This window comes from Zea mays, chromosome 1 (assembly GCF_902167145.1).
Source record: "Zea mays cultivar B73 chromosome 1, Zm-B73-REFERENCE-NAM-5.0, whole genome shotgun sequence".
NCBI classification, from domain to species: Eukaryota; Viridiplantae; Streptophyta; class Magnoliopsida; order Poales; family Poaceae; genus Zea; species Zea mays.
The window spans coordinates 206,456,913-206,476,053 of NC_050096.1; the positions used below are offsets into that span (position 1 = coordinate 206,456,913).

The following is a 19,141-nucleotide window of genomic DNA, read 5'->3' on the forward strand; positions in this document are numbered from 1 at the left end:
CACCTAGCCTGGTTGCGACCCAATGGCATGCCTTGCTAGGCAAACCATCGGGGCCCATCAGGCAGCCCATGGAACGTTCCCGTGCTCACAAAAACCCATGTGATATCTATCTCCCACAAGGCCCTGAGGCTCAAGCCAATTTTGAGGGTAATTAGCTCAAGATTCCAAGATTGGAACATACTATTTGATTATTCCATGCTTTTGAGTGTAGCTTGTTCCGCCTTTGTATCCATTACACCCAATGGGTGTAGCCTTTGAGCTGATTTGAGCATTAATCAACTCAAGGGTTTTAATTTGTCGTCTTGAATGTGATTCACTTGACTAAAACCTTGCGGACTGAAACCTGGCCTACTAAAACCTGACCAACTGAAGCCTAGCCGACTGAGGTCTGGCTGGGGTGCGCTCGGTTAGGGTTTTATGAAAGCAATTGACTGAACTCAACCGATAAAGGTCTAGTTGACTCTAGTTTGACCGATCTCGAGTTTGTCGTTTTGTAGGATTCGTGGTTATCTCACAGATGACGTTTTAGAAAATCCTAGAAAATCTGATATGTGCACCCAATGGGTGTGTACGTTGTCTTGTCTCAAAATAGTAACCTGACGCGACAGGGCATAATAATGTGCCTGAGCGATTGGTTTACTCCTCTCTGGTGTCGTGTTTCTCCAAGGGGTGGTAGTGGTTAGCTCTTGAAGGCTTGCGACCTTTCATCGTACGGACGAGAGATGAAGGGGCACTCCCTTGCTTCTTTAAATAGGCCACCCACATGTGACAGTCTTCTTCACTCGTTCTCGGTCTCCTTTCTTACTGCCTCCTTTTCTATTATGAAAACCCTAATGGCAGGAGGCAAGAGCGGCAAGGGTAAGTGTGACAAGAAGAGCCGGAGCGACAAGAGGAAGCGTCCCCCAACCCCTTCGTCAGACGACTTCGGCGACTCTAATGCGGTGACCTATCCAGATTTATAAGAGATCAAGTATGCAAACCACTTGCCGCACAACGATTGCCTCACACTTGAGCCCATATAAACCCAGGGTCTAGTAAAATCGTGAAGGATTTCAAAACTTTTCCCTCGCAACCAAGATCGTAATGAACTAACAATCGCTGCATCAAGTGTTACAACATTCCACAGAGTTTTTAACATAAATCAGAGTATATAGAGTTATTACAACAAGGGAGGCACACATGCCCCAAATAACTCCAAGTAGCATTCACCGAAGTGATAATTTTTTGTGGAAGCATTTATTTATCTAGTACCCACAACACCTGCGGGGTTTGATGACACTGTGCCAACATTAGGATGTCCACTCACCAAAAGCATGAGACGAGAATCGGAAAAGTATGCCCTAGGCTTAGTCATCTCCCGTAGTCAGGTATAAGCAGTGCTCGTAGTACCTGTAGTACATCTGACCATTTGCAACAAATCATTGGGAATAGCACCCTGAGTACTGAAATGTACTCAGCTAGACTGACCCATCCAAAACCAGTAAATAAGAAAGTAAAAGACTTCAAGGAGTATGCAAAGCTATATCTGGAGTTGGCTCTTTGCTTTTCAAGAGTAACGGGAGTTACAGAAGTTCTTAATAACTCGAGGGGGCATTTACCAATTTAATTACTTCATTTTAGTAGGTCAATATTAATACCTACTTTGCTGCGAACTAAGTTTTGCACCTGATTTCTATGTGATCCATACCCCACTTGAAGTATGTCTAATTACCCATTTTGAGAATAACCAAGTTGAGAGTGTTGAATCAAGTCATCACATCAAACTATCTTATCCCTTAGGCATAATTGGAATTACCACTGTTTCTTATCCATTCAACAAATCTTAGGATGTAGTTCTTACTACGATAAGATAGCTCAAGTCAAGTGCTCACTATCCAGGAGCAATGGCGATTCGAATCGTTTCCTAACCAGCTGGTGGGTACTCCTATCACAAATAGTACCCATAATACTTCATGAGATACAATCACAATTACACACATTCCAGTAGCAGCCTTGATGCACATCTCGGATTCCACAGGGGCCACCATACCCAGGGACCGCCCGACTACCAGAGGGTTAGGGCGTACCATCCACCATGGGTCATCTCGCCATGTCCCCGTCACTCCTCAACCATACTAGTAGGTGCACCACAAGGTCGAATCTGGTTGGAATGGTGTTCTGGCTTCGCAATCGGAATGAGTTATCCGGCTAGCTTAGTGAATAGGCATAAATTCAACATGACTCGAGGGACCACAACGGTACGGTCCTTAATCGACACAGGAGGGTTCACTATGGCCTACATGGCACTCATAAGAGTCCGCCCAAACTCATCTTAAACCTTTATTTTCCACATGGATATTACCCATAAACTTCTTCCAATCAAGCATAAGAAATCACCTTAATCTCGCGGGTGACAGGAAATCACCCGATTTCTACCGTCTAAGCAGGCCTAAGCATTAAAGCGTGCTTAATTTAAATAGGCGGCAAGGACAAGATAACCAATAGATCAAGGTGAATCTAGAGGACGTTGATCTAGGTGTTTGGAGAGTCACTCGTGAGGGGATGAAACCACCCAAGAATCTCGAGAAACCCTCCATGAGTGAGGAAAAATAAATTCATTTAAATGCTAGCGCCAAAAATTGCTTGTATGAATCTCTTAGCATGGATATTTTTAATCAAGCTTTTACTTTAAAAACTGCTAATGAGATTTGGCTAAAATTGCATGAGCTCCATGATGGCACATCCAATGTCTGTGAGCAAAAACATTGCCTAGTCTTAAATGAGTATAACTCTTTTTCTATGAAGGATAATGAGCTTGTTAGAGATATGTATTCTCGTTTGAACCTAATCATCAATTAGCTCAATTTTATTGGCATTAATAAGCTAGGTGATGTGGACATTGTGAGGAAGATTATCTCCCTTCTTCCACAACAAAGATACGAGAGCATCATCACTATTCTTCACAACATGGAGGACTTGAGTACAACGACCCCGACCATTGTGATTGGGAAAATTGCGGTATTTGAGATGTCACGAAAAATGGGTCGACAAGAGGAGCCAACTTATTCAAGACCATATGCTTTTGCATGTGAAGAAAGAAAAGGAAAAAAGAAGGCTCCCACTCAAGTTCCTCAAGTGAAGAAGAGGAAGAAGTATAAAGTGATGATGGTGAAGATAATCAACAATCAACATCATCATTCGAGGACGAAGAAACAATCCGACGCATCGGAAAGGTAATCGGGATGATCCGCAAGATTAATCTAATGGGTGTGCCCCTGCAGGTCGAGAATCTTTTCTTTAACATTGATAGGAAAAAGCAAAGAATGAGAGGATGCTTTGCATGCAGGGAGAAGGTCCACTTCAGGGACATCTGTCCAACTATGGCCAAACCCACAAAAGGGAGGAGCAAAGGCAATGCGCTTACAAGTGTCAAAACTTGGGATGATTCTTCAAGCGAAGATGAACCTCCAAGAACACGCATCCACCGATCCTCATCACGGTCATCACACAAGTGCCTTATGGCAAGAGGTAAAATGAGTATCCCATCCTTTACTGATGACAACAGTAGCGATGATGAAGGTGAGGGAAAGCCCTCCGTAGATGAGCTTGCGAAAGACGTTAAATTTTTTAGGATGTATGCACTAAACAAAAGGCTCAACTTAAATCTTTGAAAAATAAGTTGATTAGCTCTCAAAATGATTATAAAGGTTTGCTAGAAAAATTTGAAACATTTACAAATTTGAATTGTGAGCTATCAACCAAAATTGAGCAATTAGATTCTAGTGCTCCATCCACAGCTACCGATGATGGCCTTATTAAAAAGAATGAAAAACTTAAGGCTAAGTTAGCTAGCTCACAAGCATGCCATTGGTCTTCAATTGGCCTTCAATTGGTATCTTTGAGACTACATTTGATATCATTTACATGTCTTCTCCAACATTTGGTTAGACTATATTTTATATCTTATACTTCCTGTTGGGGGCCTTCGGCTTCCGAAGGTCCTCAAAACATGATTTGACAATGTTTTCCAAGAGAAATATGTAAACAGGTACCTTCGAAGTTAGATTGCGAGTATACAAAAGCACGGTTAAAGACAAAGCTTGACCGGGACGAAAGGCGATCACGACGAAGGAAAAGACGATCACGAAGCTATGTGCAGAAAAGCTTCGGCATAACGGCAGAAAAGGGGAACCGACTTAAAGATGAAAAGCCAAATTAGATCTTGAAGAATCACTATATAGTTATTGTTAAGTGTAATGGGTATTAATGTAATTTTGCATGGGCTGCGACCCGTGCCTATAAATATGTGAACAGTATTCCCGTACTGTTCACGCTGACTTGGCACTTTGCTTTTGCATCACACCTGTATTCACATCCCTTCAAGCCGAAGGTATATTTGTAATTTACTATTATTTACATGAGTAATATAAGTAGAAAATAAATTAATAATAATGTTTACAGAGATTAAGTTATTTCTTATATTCTGTGTTTAAATACTCTTTATCTTTTGTTATGTTTATGAAGGTTTGTCCTTCATGACCTTCGTCCGAAATCCATTATATCCGAAGGGAAATAATGATTCAAAGGACGAAGGATTTTTATATTTAACATCTTGTGTTGCCTTGTTCTTGATTCATAGCATTTGAGAACGAGTCCCCAACATTGGCGCCCACCTCCGGTGAACTCACTTCCATTTATTGAGCTTTTGAACATCTTCGGCAAACATCACCTTCGTCATGCCGCCGAAGAAGGCTTCAGCGACAGGGGCTGCCACTCTACAGCCGCTGGACCCCAATCAGGACGTCCTTTCTCTTAGGGAGGTCCGAAGCCAGAAGAGGAAGGCTACCAGTCCCACGCCTCCGGAGGATGACTTGGATCAGGAAATCCAAAACCTGGAGATGCTCCAACAACAGGTGCAATGAAAGAAGGAGAAGATGGCTCGTCTAGCTGACCTTCAGAGGCAGATAGATGAAGCTTCGGAAGAGGTTCGTCATCTTGTTCAGGATGACCAGAACCGAAGGCCTCCGCGCAGAGAGCTCCATCAGGAGGGTTTCTACAATGAGGATGATTGGTATGAAGATTTCCATCATGGAAATTTTGCTTTTGATGATGCTTCTCCTCTATCAACAGAATTGCAGGCTACACCATGGCCCCAGTCTTACAAGCCACCTCAGCTCCCCATGTATGATGGTCATTCAGACCCGAAGCAATTTCTGATGAGTTACGAGGCAACCATATCTTCGTATGGTGGCAATACGGCAGTCATGGCAAAATCTTTTGTCATGGTCGTCAAGAGTGTTGCTCAAACTTGGTACTCCTCTCTTCGACCAGGGACAATTACTTCATGGCAAAAGCTGAAGGATATGTTGATAACCAGCTTTCAAGGATTTCAGACAAAGCCAGTCACCGCTCAGGCTCTATTCCAGTGTACCCAGGACCACGAAGAATATCTTCAGGCGTATGTCAGAAGGTTTCTGCGTCTGAGGGCACAGGCGCCAACAGTGCCCAATGAAATTGTCATTGAGGCCATGATTAAGGGACTTCGGCCGGGACCTTCAGCGCAATACTTTGCCAGGAAGCCGCCACAAACTTTGGAGAAGCTGCTCCAGAAGATGGACGAGTATATTCGAGCTGACAATGACTTCCGTCAAAGAAGGGAGGAAGCATTCAGGTTTTCTAAAATGACCAGGGGCTTCGGAGGAAGATTTCACCCGAGGCACGTCAGGTCAATTCATAATTATACTCAAAATGATGATAGAGGGAGTCAGCAGCAAAAGCCACAATATTCTTCACAAGCTTCGGGGCAGCAGCAAAGCTCTTTTCGGTCGCCAGTGCCAAGGGGCAGAGGCGCCAGGGGCTTCGGGGGAAGATTTGGAGATCAGCCAAGAAAGATTTACTGCCTATTATGTGGTGAAGACAAGGGCCACACTACCAGGATGTGTCATGTTACCATCCAAAAGCAAAAGGAGATAGTAGAAGCTGCAGCACAACAAAGTCAGCCGAAGCAAGTCATGCATACTGCTTTGTATCATTCGCCTTACAATCCAGAATATGTAGGCAATCACCCTGCAGCTTCTGTTGCTTCGGCAAGCCAACCCCAAGCATCTTGGCAGCAGCCTCTGCCGCCACCACCAACACAAAGAGGCCAGCAGCCAGAAGGGAGTCAGCGCACTAATCCCCAGCGGGACTTCAGAGAGGAGTCCGAAGCTCGCACAGTCAATAGCACTGTGCCAGAGTCGAAGCACATTTACTGACAAATATCCTACCTCGACAGCAGTTTTTCGCATTTTTACATTCAGTATTGTTTTCTTTTTAATAAGGAACAATTAAGAGTAGTTTTAACGTCTTTTATCGCCTTTCAATTTCTTGTAATAGTTTCGCTCTTTACTGTAATAAAAATATATCTTCTCCATAGGCCTGAGATACCGAAGCATGAGAATTTATGATTGACAAGGAGGATTTTCGAAGTTATCAAAAATTTGTTCTAAGGAACGCATTGCAATTTATTCAAAGCAGCAAAAAGTCGTTCCTAAGGGAGCGCAGTGTAAGTTTTCTGTGCCTACAGCGAAAAATAAACGCTGATTCCGCTGAAGTAAAAGGCGAAGAAGCTCCTAAGGGAGGCTTACAGCGAAAAATAAACGCTGATTCCGCTGAAGTAAAAGGCAAAGAAGCTCCTAAGGGAGGCTTACAGCGAAAAGTCAGCGCTGATATAAAAAGATTGTGTGTTTTATTGCAGGAATATGTGTACTTTCGGCACAAATATCATTTTGCATAACATAACATTATCGCATCATTTAGCATAACATAAGCATCATACAACATATGGCATGCGGAACAAGAAGGGGATACACCATTGGTCTTCGGAGGGTGATTGGAAAAAGAGAAAATCGTGTTAAGGCACAAGATAAATCAAGAAGACGTGTAGCTTCATTAGAGAGGCAACATAAAACAGCTTCGGAGAATATTTCACGAAGCTTAGATATTCCCCATCAGAGAAGTTTGCAAATTCTTGCGATATATAAAAGATTTTCTTCACGAAGCATGAAAAGAAGGGAAGGTGTTTTTTTCGCCGAAGGCTCAAAAAATGGTATGTATGCAAAATTTCATGCATCGTAAAGAACTGAACTATAAATAGATTATATATTACATTCAAAGTTACAATGTATTACACATGTTACGTTCCAAATGTTTCTACAATAGCATTTAATCCTCCCTAAGAACTATTTCTGCAGCTTCGTTTAGTAGCTGGTCGACAACCTTGTCCATGATGGCTTCGGCCATCTCTCTAATTTCATCGCCCCCCTTCGAGTGGGGGCCCGGAGATGCTTCAGCAAGTTATGAGGGAGAAGATATGGCTATATTACTATTACAAACCGTGAACAAAGTCTGGAATCAAAAATTACAATAGAATGAAAACCACTAATTAATACCTATTTGCCCTTCGGGCTCAGTACTTTTCTCAGCAGCCTCTGCTACTTTTCTAGCATCATGGATGCCTTTTTCGCTCTTTTGAATAATTTCTTGGGCCATTTCTCTGCCGCCGTTGTCCCAGATATCGGTGAAAAATTTTCCGCCAATCATGCTTGCTTCGGCTGAGGGGTCTTTAATGTCTTCGGAGGACAAAGTAGCTTCGGATTGCGCTAAGGATTTTACATGCTCGCAACCTTTCCTCTCCAAAACAGTAGCAATTCCCCTAGCACCCGAAAAAGCACATATGTCTCCTCGGCTATTCAGGATTTCCTCGAAGGCCTCAGCTTCGTGACTGATCCATTCCATCGGACCTTCGGGATTGCCCCTTGAGAAATTCTCTTCGCAAGAGAATACACCGACGTTGGCAAAGCTGGATTTTATCTTCTGAACGCACACTATAGATTTATCATAGCATCTTCTCTGGGATGCACGAAGCTCTTTAACATTTGTTTCTAAATGATTGGCCCATTGATCACTAAGCTCTCGTTTTGTCTCTTCAAGTATACGTTCTTCTTTAGCTCTGGCTAGCTGTTTCTGAAGATCTTTAATTTCGCGTTTTTGGGCTTCAGCTTGAGCCTTAGACGTAGCTTCATCTTCCTTTATCTTGTCCACCAATGTAAGCAGAATTTTATCTTTTTCCAGAGCTTCGTTTCTCAGCTTAATAACCTCTGATCATAGATTATTGAAAGCAATTTCATAGCTCTCGTCTTCAGCATTCTTTTGCGCCCTCAACGCGTTGCTCAATATTAAACCCTATATATATACAAGAATTAGTATAAGAATAAAAGAATGATTTGAGAATTATAAATTTCTAAATATATAGTTCTCATACCTTTAGACTATTATATGCAAGACTATCTGCAAGATCGTCCTTCGTCATAGCGCAGAGTCCAGCTTCAAGTTTCGGAAACCCCATACTCCTGGCCATCTCCCGGTAGACAGATAATTCTTTATTATCAGGGAGGCAGTATAAGAAGTCATCTTCGTCTGTCCCATTGAACACTAGTGCCCCCTTCGGATATTTTAATTCTCTGGCATAGTGATCAGTTTCATAAATCTCTTCTTCAGATAATTTCTTCCCCGAAGCATGTCGCACAATGTAATCGCGTATGGAGGAAGATGCTTCGGGGGCAGCAGTGTTAGTTTCTTCAACCAAAATTGGCTCTGACATTTTTTCGGCTTCCAAAGCTGCCTTTGTAGTTTTTTCTTTGGTTTCCAAAGGTTGTTCCTTGGTGGGCTCTGAAGGCCCAGCCTCGGCTTCAGCTTCAGGCTGTTGCTTTGAAGCTTCAGCAACAAAGGCTTCAGTAGACACTCCAGAAGTTTCAAGAGTTTTCTTTGGAGTTATGCTTGAAGATTTAATTGTCTCCAGAACATCTAACACATTAACCATCCTCTTTCTTTTTGGGGTCACTGTTGGACCCATCTGGCTTTTTCCTGTTTCAACCTTTGCCGAAAGACCTGAAACTTCTGATGTTTTCGCTTCTTCAGTCCTTGGTTCTTCCATCTTTTCTGTTGCTGGCACTTCGGCCAACTCTTTGATTTCTGGCAGCATAGTTGAATCTTTAGCTTCGGCGGTCGAAGAGGATTCACCGGCAAATTCAGGCACCGTGGCTGGTTCAATATAACGTGGCCGGTGTGTAAGAACCTTTACCCTTTGTCTCTTCGGCGCTGGCTCGCTAGGAGCGGCTGAAGCAGTTTCTTTTGCAGAAGTTGTGTTTTTTCTTTTTTGACCCCGCGCTGGATAGCGGTAGTCGGGGTAGACAAACCCGATTGCGTCAAATACACGGTTGAGTCTTTTCTTCTTTCGGCCTCCGAAGGCCGCTGATAAGGCAGTGTCTTCGGCCTTTGAGTATACCCCAAGCAATTCATCACTTACATTCTCAATGCTCTTTAACCAATCATCATCTGGCTCAACAAACTTGTCTCCGTACTTGAATGTGTACTTCAGCCTGACTAGTCCACCTTCATCAGTTTCTCTAACAGTTTCTTTCGGCATTTCCCAGTTATCTGCAAGTGGCCATACTCTGAAGGCAATATGTTCTTGTATTAAATCCCTTGTCCCTATAAAAGAGCAGACTGCGCCGAAGGCCCTTTGGCACTCTTCGGCTAATTCATCCATTTCTACCTTCGGTTTCCGGAGTCCGAAGCGCTGCCAGATAGGACACATGATGATATCTTTAATATCTTCTCGAACCTTCAAATCATTTTTTACATAGAACCATTCTTTCATCCATTCCCTGGGCCATCTCTTCCGAAAGGTTGGCATGGGACAACTTGATCCAGAGCGAGCACCGAAGGTGTAGCAACCAAAGTTGTTGTGATATTGCTCCTTACCCCAGGGCTTCGTCTCATATATTAACTCATGTATATTGCAAAAGCTTTTCGCACTTGGTTCCAGGCTCTGGCTTTTCGTGGCCCAGACGAAAAGTCCCATTCTTATTATTGCTTCAGGGGTAAGTTGATGAAGATAAACCTGATATATTTTCAGAACTTCTACCACAAACCTGCTTAAAGGGAATCGTAGCCTAGCTTTAAAAAAGCTTCGGAAGATCACGACCTCATTATCTTCGGGAGTCGGCACAGTCTTTTCTCCGACATCTGCCCTCACGATGGATATATCTCGAAAATATCTTCCCCTCATGTTTTCAAGGTGACTTTGTCCAATAGTTGATTTTCCGAAGACTGAATGGCTTGGTCGCCATGGTCGATCTTCGGAATCCTCACCTCCGATGTCTGCGTCATAGCTATCTCTTTCACCAGTATCTTCAGATAAGCCTTCCAAAATTTCCCTAGTAATTTTCTCTGTATTTGTTTTTGCTATTGATTCAATGAAGCCCAGATTTTTCTCCTCAGAAAGGCTCAGCTTCACTTCGGCGACAACTTTCTTTTCCTGAGACATCCCTTTGGAAGTTCTTTTAAAAAAGGGCTTTTTGGTCCGAAGCTTAAAATCTAGACAGGCAGTCAAATATTTGTGGACAGAGAGCTATTTGAGCAGGCAGAACAAATGGCAAGATAGCGTGCCAAATAAACTTGTGGTGAGCTCATATTTATACACCCAGTATGTCGAAAACTGGGGGGTCCCGCTTGTCAATGACTGTTGCTGTTCTAGCAAAAGGAAGGTGTTTTTTCGAACCTTCGGCTCATAGCCTTCGTCCGTATCACAATATAAACTTATCTTTACAATAAATTAATATTGCGAGGGGCTACTGTTGGGGGCCTTCGACTTCCGAAGGTCCTCAAAAACATGATTTGACAATGTTTTCCAAGAGAAATATGTAAACAGGTACCTTCGAAGTTAGATTGCGAGTATACAAAAACACGGTTAAAGACGAAGCTTGACCGGGACGAAAGGCGATCACGACGAAGGAAAAGACGATCACGAAGCTATGTGCAGAAAAGCTTCGGCATAACGGCAGAAAAGGGGAACCGACTTAAAGATGAAAAGCCAAATTAGACCTCGAAGAATCACTATATAGTTATTGTTAAGTGTAATGGGTATTAATGTAATTTTGCATGGGCTGCGACCCGTGCCTATAAATATGTGAACAGTATTCCCGTACTGTTCACGCTGACTTGGCACTTTGCTTTTGCATCACACCTGTATTCACATCCCTTCAAGCCGAAGGTATATTTGTAATTTACCATTATTTACATGAGTAATATAAGTAGAAAATAAATTAATAATAATGTTTACAGAGATTAAGTTATTTCTTATATTCTGTGTTTAAATACTCTTTATCTTTTGTTATGTTTATGAAGGTTTGTCCTTCATGACCTTCGTCCGAAATCCATTATATCCAAAGGGAAATAATGATTCAAAGGACGAAGGATTTTGATATTTAACATCTTGTGTTGCCTTGTTCTTGATTCATAGCATTTGAGAACGAGTCCCCAACACTTCCCATGTTGCTATACATGCATAAGTTGTTAACTCATATCTGTTACCTATACACAAGGGAAGTTAGTCTAATCAAATCATGTCTTGCACCTCTATTTCTCACATGCTTTTTCCTAAGTAGAAGATCTCTGTTAGGGGGAGTATTTCTTCGTCTTTAATGGGGGAGAAAATTCTTTCTAAAGGAGAACACCTATTTAGGGGGAGTAATAATTTTTACTGCCTCAATCGTATCATTGATAAATCTTTTATGAGGGCAAGTCTTATTTGCTTCCCACATGCTTTTAATGTCTTCCTTTTTGGTGGTTGATGCCAAAGGGGGAGAAGTTTTAGGGACCAAAGCAATGAAATGTTATCAAACACCAAACACCACCAAACTAAAATTTAGATCTTGCAAGTGGTTTTGGTCTTTTGGTCTAAAATAGGAAGTAAGTGAATTTTGGAGTTAGGGGGAGGCTTAAGTCCATAATATCACATTGTGGGAACACTCATGCATCCTAGCAAGTAGATTGCATATTTTCATTCAAATGATTGTTATATTTGCTTGCTTTGGTTGTGTTGTCATCAATCACCAAAAGAGGGAGATTGTAAGGAAAATGGACCCCGGCCCATTTGGCTCAATAGGTTTTGGTGTTTGATGATCAACATAACCTGTGGACTAATGTGCTTGCTAGTGTTTATGTTTGTAGTTCACAGGATGCGAAATAGGATTGGACTAAGGCACTGAGGATGCAACACCTCAAATGAAGACATAAAAAGAGCTTAAAAGCCCAAAGAATCAGCGAAGAAATCCATGAAGTGGGCAGTCAGCCAGTGCCCTGGTGGCGCACCGGACAGTACACAGTGCATGTCTGGTGTGCACCGAACTGTCCGGTGGGACACCCGGATAGTCTGCGCAGAGGGGCCTGCAGACAGGCACCCTCGGGCTGTAGCACCGGACTGTCTGGTGTGCACCGGATAGTCAGAGTAACGATCGGATCCAACGGTCGACCGCTACCAACTCCAATGGTCGGCTGATGTGGTAGGCACCGAACAATGAACATTGTATGTCCGGTGCGCACCGGACTATCCGATGTGCCCGTCGACAGAAAGCTGCTGCTTTCTGTCCAACGGATAGAAGTGTGGGGAGAGGTTATAAATACCCCCAACCGGCCATTTGGAGGTGTGGGAGCCCAAGAAACATACCAAGGCATATTTTAGACATTTCCAAGTACTCATACACCCAAGTGCTTAATAGAATCACTTGGTGATTAGCGTAGGTGCTTTGCGAAGTGCTTAGGTTAGTTAGACCACTTTAGCACTTTCTCTAGGTGAACCCTAGTTAGTTGAGTGAGTTTAGAAAAACCACACAACCCCTCGGCTCTTGCGTGAGCCGTTGTAATTGTACCGAGTGGGGAGAGAGTCTTGCGAGACCGTAACAACCGAGATTGTGTCACGGCCACCACCGTGTACCGGAGGGAACGGGGCCCGCAGCGTTTTGGTCAGAAGCTCATTAGCGGAGACGGCGAGGAGCGTTCGAGAGGAGTCGGAAGCGGAGCACCACTTGCGTGTGGAGAAGGCTCGTGGCTCTCTATGGAGTTATTTGACCGAGGTGCTTGGCCCTCGCGAAGACTTCCCTTTGCGTAGGGGCACCCACGAGGATTAGTCGGGACCTTGCGTGGTTCTAGATACCTCGGTAAAAATACCGACGTCATCCACGGGAGTTTGCATCTCTACCTTACTCTTTATCTTCCGCATTTATATTAAGCATTTAAGTTTCAATCTTGTCTTTATACTTAGAATTTTTAGGATTGAAACTTAGACATTGCGGTAGAGATAGCAACACTTAGACAAAACCTAGTTTGCATAGGTTTTGCTTTAGGGATTTATGTGTGGCCTAGTTTAGAGAAAGTTTTAGAAGTAATTCACACCCCTCTTAGGTGTCACATGTTTCCTTCAAGAACCATATCCAAGAAAATCTAGTCAATCAAGAACATGAGGCACTCTCGCTCCCCCAGCCATGTGTACTTACAGAGTGACCCAGGAAGGTTATTGGAGCCAAAAATCCTGACGAAGTTGACCCTGCACTGCACATTCGGTATAAAAAGGTCACACACCATAGGACCCCCGGCTCTATAGTTACAAAAACGAAGGGCAAAGGGAGACACAGGGATTCGAGAAGAGCAGCCGCAAATGGCTGCAGTGGCTCGACTCTGGTCAGATTAGAGAGGGGGAGATCTTGGCATAAAACGACATGTATATATCGAGGAGGGAGGAGCCAGGGATAGGGGGGAGAGCAAATGGTGATGCCACAGGAGCGGCACCCGCCTCCTCGTCCTTGCTCCCAAGCAACACCATCATAAGCAAAGAAGATTAATACAGAGCTAATTTAGACAAATGAACAACAACAGAGGGGCGCCACGCGTCACGTGTCGTGCTCTCGCACCTCCTCAAGTCCATGTTCACTACCGGAATCCGGGCCTTTGCCGAGTGCCGGTGGCTTTGCCGAGTGCTTTTTATCGGGCACTCGGCAAAGAAGACTTTGCCGAGCGCCGCACTCGGCAAAGTCCTGCGCTCGGTAAAGAGCTTATTTACCGAGTGCACGACACTCGGCACAGCCAAGCACTCGGCAAAGACTGCTTTGCTGAGCGTCGAACACTCGGCAAAGATGGCTCTCGGCAAAGGACCGGTAGCGGCCGTCTACAGCTGACGACCGTCAGTCTTTGTCGAGCGTCAAATATCTGGCACTCGGCAAAGAAAGTCTTTGTCGAGTGTCTTCTGTAGACACTCGGCAAAGCATATTTTTATTTTTTTTTAATTTTGGTTACCAAACTTTTTGTGGTATGTTCCTACACTATGTAGACCTACATGTACCATTTTGGGACAATTATAACAGTGTTTTCTATAGCTAGTAGATTTAGTTTGTTTATTTGAATTTCTTCGGAAAATTCAGATTTGAACTGCAGGTCACTCGAAACTTGGAAAACCGTGCATGCAAAAATGATATCCATGCTACTTAGCACAAGTTACGACCGATTTCAGGAGCAGGCCGGAAACTTCGAGCACCATGCTCACTCAACATGACCGTGAACTTGCCATCCAGGTGTTTAAAAATTGTATAAAACACAAACAGAGTCAGAAAATCATGAAACTTGTCCACGTGTCATGATATCATATGTAGAGGCTGTGATAAAAATTTGAAAAAGTTTCGAAAAAGCTGTAACGCACTATGTGTACAAACCTAAGAGATCCACATTAAAACTCTATGATTTCATGTGTAGTTCTCTCAGGTTTCTTCACATAATGTCTCACAACTTTCTCCAAACATTCTAAATTTTTTATCACAGACTCTACATATGATATCATGACACGTGGACAAGTTTCATGATTTTCTAAGTTTATTTGTGTTTTATAAAATTTTTAAACAGCTGTATGGCAAGTTCACGGCCATGTTGAGTGAGCATGGTGCTCGAAGTTTCCGGTCCGCTCCTGAAATCGGTCGTAACTTGTGCTAACTAGCATGGATATCATTTTTGCATGCACGATATTTCAAGTTTCGAGTGACCTGCAGTTCAAATGTGATTTTTTCGAAGAAATTCAAATAAACGAACTAAATCTACTAGCTATAGAAAACAATTTTCTAATTGTCTCAAAATAGTACATGTAGGTCTATATAGTGTAGGAACATACCACAAAAATTTTGGTTGGGAAAATTAAAAAAATAAAAATATACTTTGCCGAGTGTCAAGAAATGACACTCGGCAAAGCAGCCTTTGCCGAGTGCCGCCTAGTGGGCACTCGGCAAAGGAGACTTTGCCGAGTGTCAGCGATCTGGCACTCGGCAAAGAATATTTTAAAATTTTAAAAAAATCTTTGCCGAGTGCCAGATCGCGGGCACTCGGCAAAGTTAGGAAATAAACTATCTGACCGTTCTTCTTTCTCCTTTCTCTTCTCTCACACTCTCTTCTTTCTCTTCGTTCTCTGCCCGCCGCCACGCCGTCTGCCCGCCGCCGCGTCGTCTACCCCTCCCCACGCCGGCACGCCGCGCCCCCCACTCAGGCGCCCGCCCGCCTGCTCGCCGCAGCGGCCACTCGCCGCACCGGGCCCCCTCCCCACGGTCGTGCCCGCCACGCCCGCCTCGCCGCACCGTCGCGAGCTGTGTCCTCGCCGCACCGTCGTTAGCATTTTTGTTAGGTATGTTAGTTTTGTTGCTATAATTAGTTGTTTGTTAGTTTTGTTAGCATTTTTGTTAGGTATGAATATCGTGAATATGAATGTGATAAATGCGAATTTGATCGGATGTGATGAATGTGAGTTGAATATGCAGGTTTTAGTATCCTCCCCGTGCAGGGGAGGTGCTATCAAAATTTATACTTAGTTATTTAGTAGTTAGTGGGTAGTATTAGGTGGTTAGTATTTAGTCGGTTGTGGTTATACTTATAGTTATCTATCTAGTTATTAGTGGGTTGTGGTTAAGCAATAACCATCCATAGTGGACATTGAATATTTAATTCGTGTTTCAAATACTTGTGTTAACATACTTGTGATTCTTTTTTACAGAGAAGATACTTGTCTTCCTAGCCGCTGCGGGTCTGCCTGCACTGCGTCGCGTCGCCACTGCACCGACCCGCAACAGCCCCACTAGCCTGACTCCACCGCCACCCTAGGTATAACCTCTATTTCCGCATCATGGTCGTAGATCACGTAACCCAGTTAGGCGTATCCCGTTCGAAAGAGATACGGTGTAGATATGCAGATCTTTGCACATCTACAAATGTATCAGTTTCGAATTGTCCATGTTTTTTGGACAGCCCGTGGTTGCGTAGATGGTGTTAGTTTCATGCTCTACTCCGGTCCGAGATAGAGTTTCGACGTCACCTCCCTGTTGTTCTCCGGACAGTACACTCTCCCTGCCAGGACGTGTATCTGGAGAACAGCGGGGAGGTGCTGCCGAAATTCTATCTCGGATCGGAGTAGATCATGGAAACTAACTCCATCTACGCAACCGCGGGTGGGATTAGGACCTATCCTCACCTATTAGAAGGTAGGAACGTAGTGTACATGCATTACATGTCTATATTAAACTATACTCGGTTATATATGTTAGAGGATGGAGGACCGTGAGTGGATGTACACGGGCCGCGTAGGACGTAATGATGTCACCCCTGAATGGATTAGGAAGACCGATGCTTTCGTGGAACGGGCATATGGCGAAGCTGCTAAAGGAGCTAGTCTAGTCCCTTGTCCGTGCAGCAAATGTGCCAACAGGAAAAGGAAAACAAAGAAGGCCATGGTAGAACATATTTGGAAGAATGGATTTACGCCGGACTATACTCGGTGGATCTTCCATGGTGAAGCGCATCGCACGAGAGAGGAGGTGGTGAGACAACGCGTCGAGGATTACGATGCTGATGCCGGGGTAGCAGACATGTTGAACGACTATCATGAGGCACAATTCGCCGAAGGACGTATGGAGGACGAGCCAGAGGCGACCGCAAAGGCATTCTACGACATGTTTGACGCGACACAGAAACCCCTTCACGACAAGACAAAGGTTTCTCAACTGGATGCCATTGGGCGTATAATGGCGTTCAAGTTGTAGTATAGCATGAGTCGAGACGCCTTCGATGGTTTGTTGACAGTTATTGGCAGCCTGCTTCCGGAGGATCACGTTCTGCCAAAGAGCATGTACGAGGCACAGAAACTCCTTCGTGCACTCAAGATGACGTATGAGCAGATACATGCTTGTCCGAAGGACTGCGTCCTATTTAGGAAAGAACACACTGAGGCAAAGTACTATCCGAAGTGTAAATCGTCTAGGTTCATGGAGGTAGACTCTGGTGATGGACAGAAGAGGCAGCTCGACATCCCCGTGACAATCCTACGCCACCTTTCGTTCATACCGAGGATCCAGCGTCTATACATGACAGAGGAATCCGTGAAACATTTGACATGGCACAAAAAGACAAACGATACAATCCTGACAAGATGGTTCACGCATCCGATGGTGAAGCATGGACCCACTTTAATGCCATTCACCATGAGAAAGCTAAAGAGGCATAATCCACCCCCTCGTTACAATGATGGCGGCAATGAATCGAACCTCAGCATTTTTCGAGGGCAACTCGGAAGCGCGAGTGGTTCGACCACCAAGGCCCTGAGACATGAAGAGTGGCGCCATATCATGCTATATGTATTGACCAACCTTGAAGAGGTGACGCCATACATAGAGCAATTTCTTCATGAATTCTGGCGTCGATCAAGGGACCCAACTCCACAGGAATATGATACCCTTCTTAGAAAGGGTGCGGGAAATGGATTGCCCGATTTCATTTCCTGGTTTAAACGTAAGGTACGTGCTTAGTTTGTCATTTGAAGTTGTTCAAAGCCATTGCGAATAATATAACAATCTAGTGTGTTTGAACTTGCAGGGCCAAAGAGAGCCGTCTATTGTAATACCCATTTTTGTAAAAGAAATAAAAGGAGAATTTCTTTCCTATATATGTGATTTCTCCATTTATCATCACATGTGAACACTTCATTCAAAAACAAATAATTAATAAGAATGTATGCCACCAAATTATGCATCATGCTGGAGTTTAAATGTTTGTGCATTCACTCATAGTGATAATGAAAATAAAAATAAAATAATTGAGACTAGAATTTGAAGTTAACTCAAAAGTACAATTTAGGAAATTGGTATTTAGCCCTACATTTAAAATTTGGACTTGAAAGAGAGAAATACTCTGAAATACAAAACAAAGATTTATAAAATTCAAACTATGTTCAAACTGAACATTTAAGGTGAATAAATGTGCCATAAAGACTTGAATTGGAATTAAATCCTTGGATTTGGAATTTAAAACAGAAAAAAAATAGAAAGAAAAGATAAAACTGCGAATGGGCCGTTTCTTTCCTCAGCTTTCGGCCCATTTCCAAAATTTTCTCCCGCCCAGCCAGCACTGCATGTCGCGTGGGTGCTGTGGATGACAATCTGGGCCCACGTATTAGTCTTCCTGTCTCCACTCTCCGCTCCCACTGCCGATCGGGACCCACCGGTCGGGCTTATCTCCTAAATCCCAACAGATCCCGTCGCGCGGCAAACTCGGAGCGGCCGGCATCCGGAGCTTTGCGCGGTCCTCGACCATGCCGTTTCTTCAGCCGGGCATGCAGCGGACTTATCTTCTCCGCTGGACCCTCCCGACGCAGCCTCTCCTCCACCGTACACTCATCGTTCTCAGCAGAATTTCGTAGTGGTGGCGAGAAATCTGGGCGAGATCCGATCCCGTCGTCCACTCGTCCATTCCCCCTCTCGGCCACTGCTAGCAGGCCCCTCGGGTGGACAGTCGCGCCGCACTCACGAATTCCTTGCTCCGTGCTCCTCTCAACAGACTCCGCCGTTACCGCATGGTCGCCAGCACACCACAACGGATTCCGAACTTGCCGACGGGATCTGGTCTTCGAAATCCGCGTTCCTCTAGCTATAAAGCACGGACCGCGACCCCTCCTCCTCATCCCATCCGAGACGGAAGCACCATCGCCGCGGATCGCTCCTCCTCTGGGAAACCAGGCGCCGCACCGGAGAAACCTGGTGAGACTCCTCTCCTTAAGTTTCGTCATCGTCTCCGTAGCATGTAGCGCTGTCCGCACTGGTGCTCGGCCGGGAATCGAAGTTCTCGGCTTCACTGGCCATGGCACCGCCGGGATGGGAGTGCGCCGCCGCTCGGGTCGCCGCCGAGCTCCGCCGTTGGGGGAAAAGGCGCCCGACCGTCGATTCATGCGTTGGCGGCTGCGATTAAAAGATAGAATACCCCTTCG

General features: G+C 44.3%; 1 long non-coding RNA gene across 1 annotated transcript in view; it reads right to left on the bottom strand.

The window, feature by feature from the left end:
- Positions 1-1,062: 1,062 nt before the first annotated feature.
- LOC109943725 (uncharacterized) overlaps positions 1,063-19,141 on the bottom strand; it is a 29,893-nt gene continuing 11,814 nt past the window's right edge. The window contains exon 3 of the long non-coding RNA XR_002266810.3: positions 1,063-1,389. This is a non-coding gene — a long non-coding RNA (uncharacterized lncRNA). The remainder of the gene's footprint in view (positions 1,390-19,141) is intronic.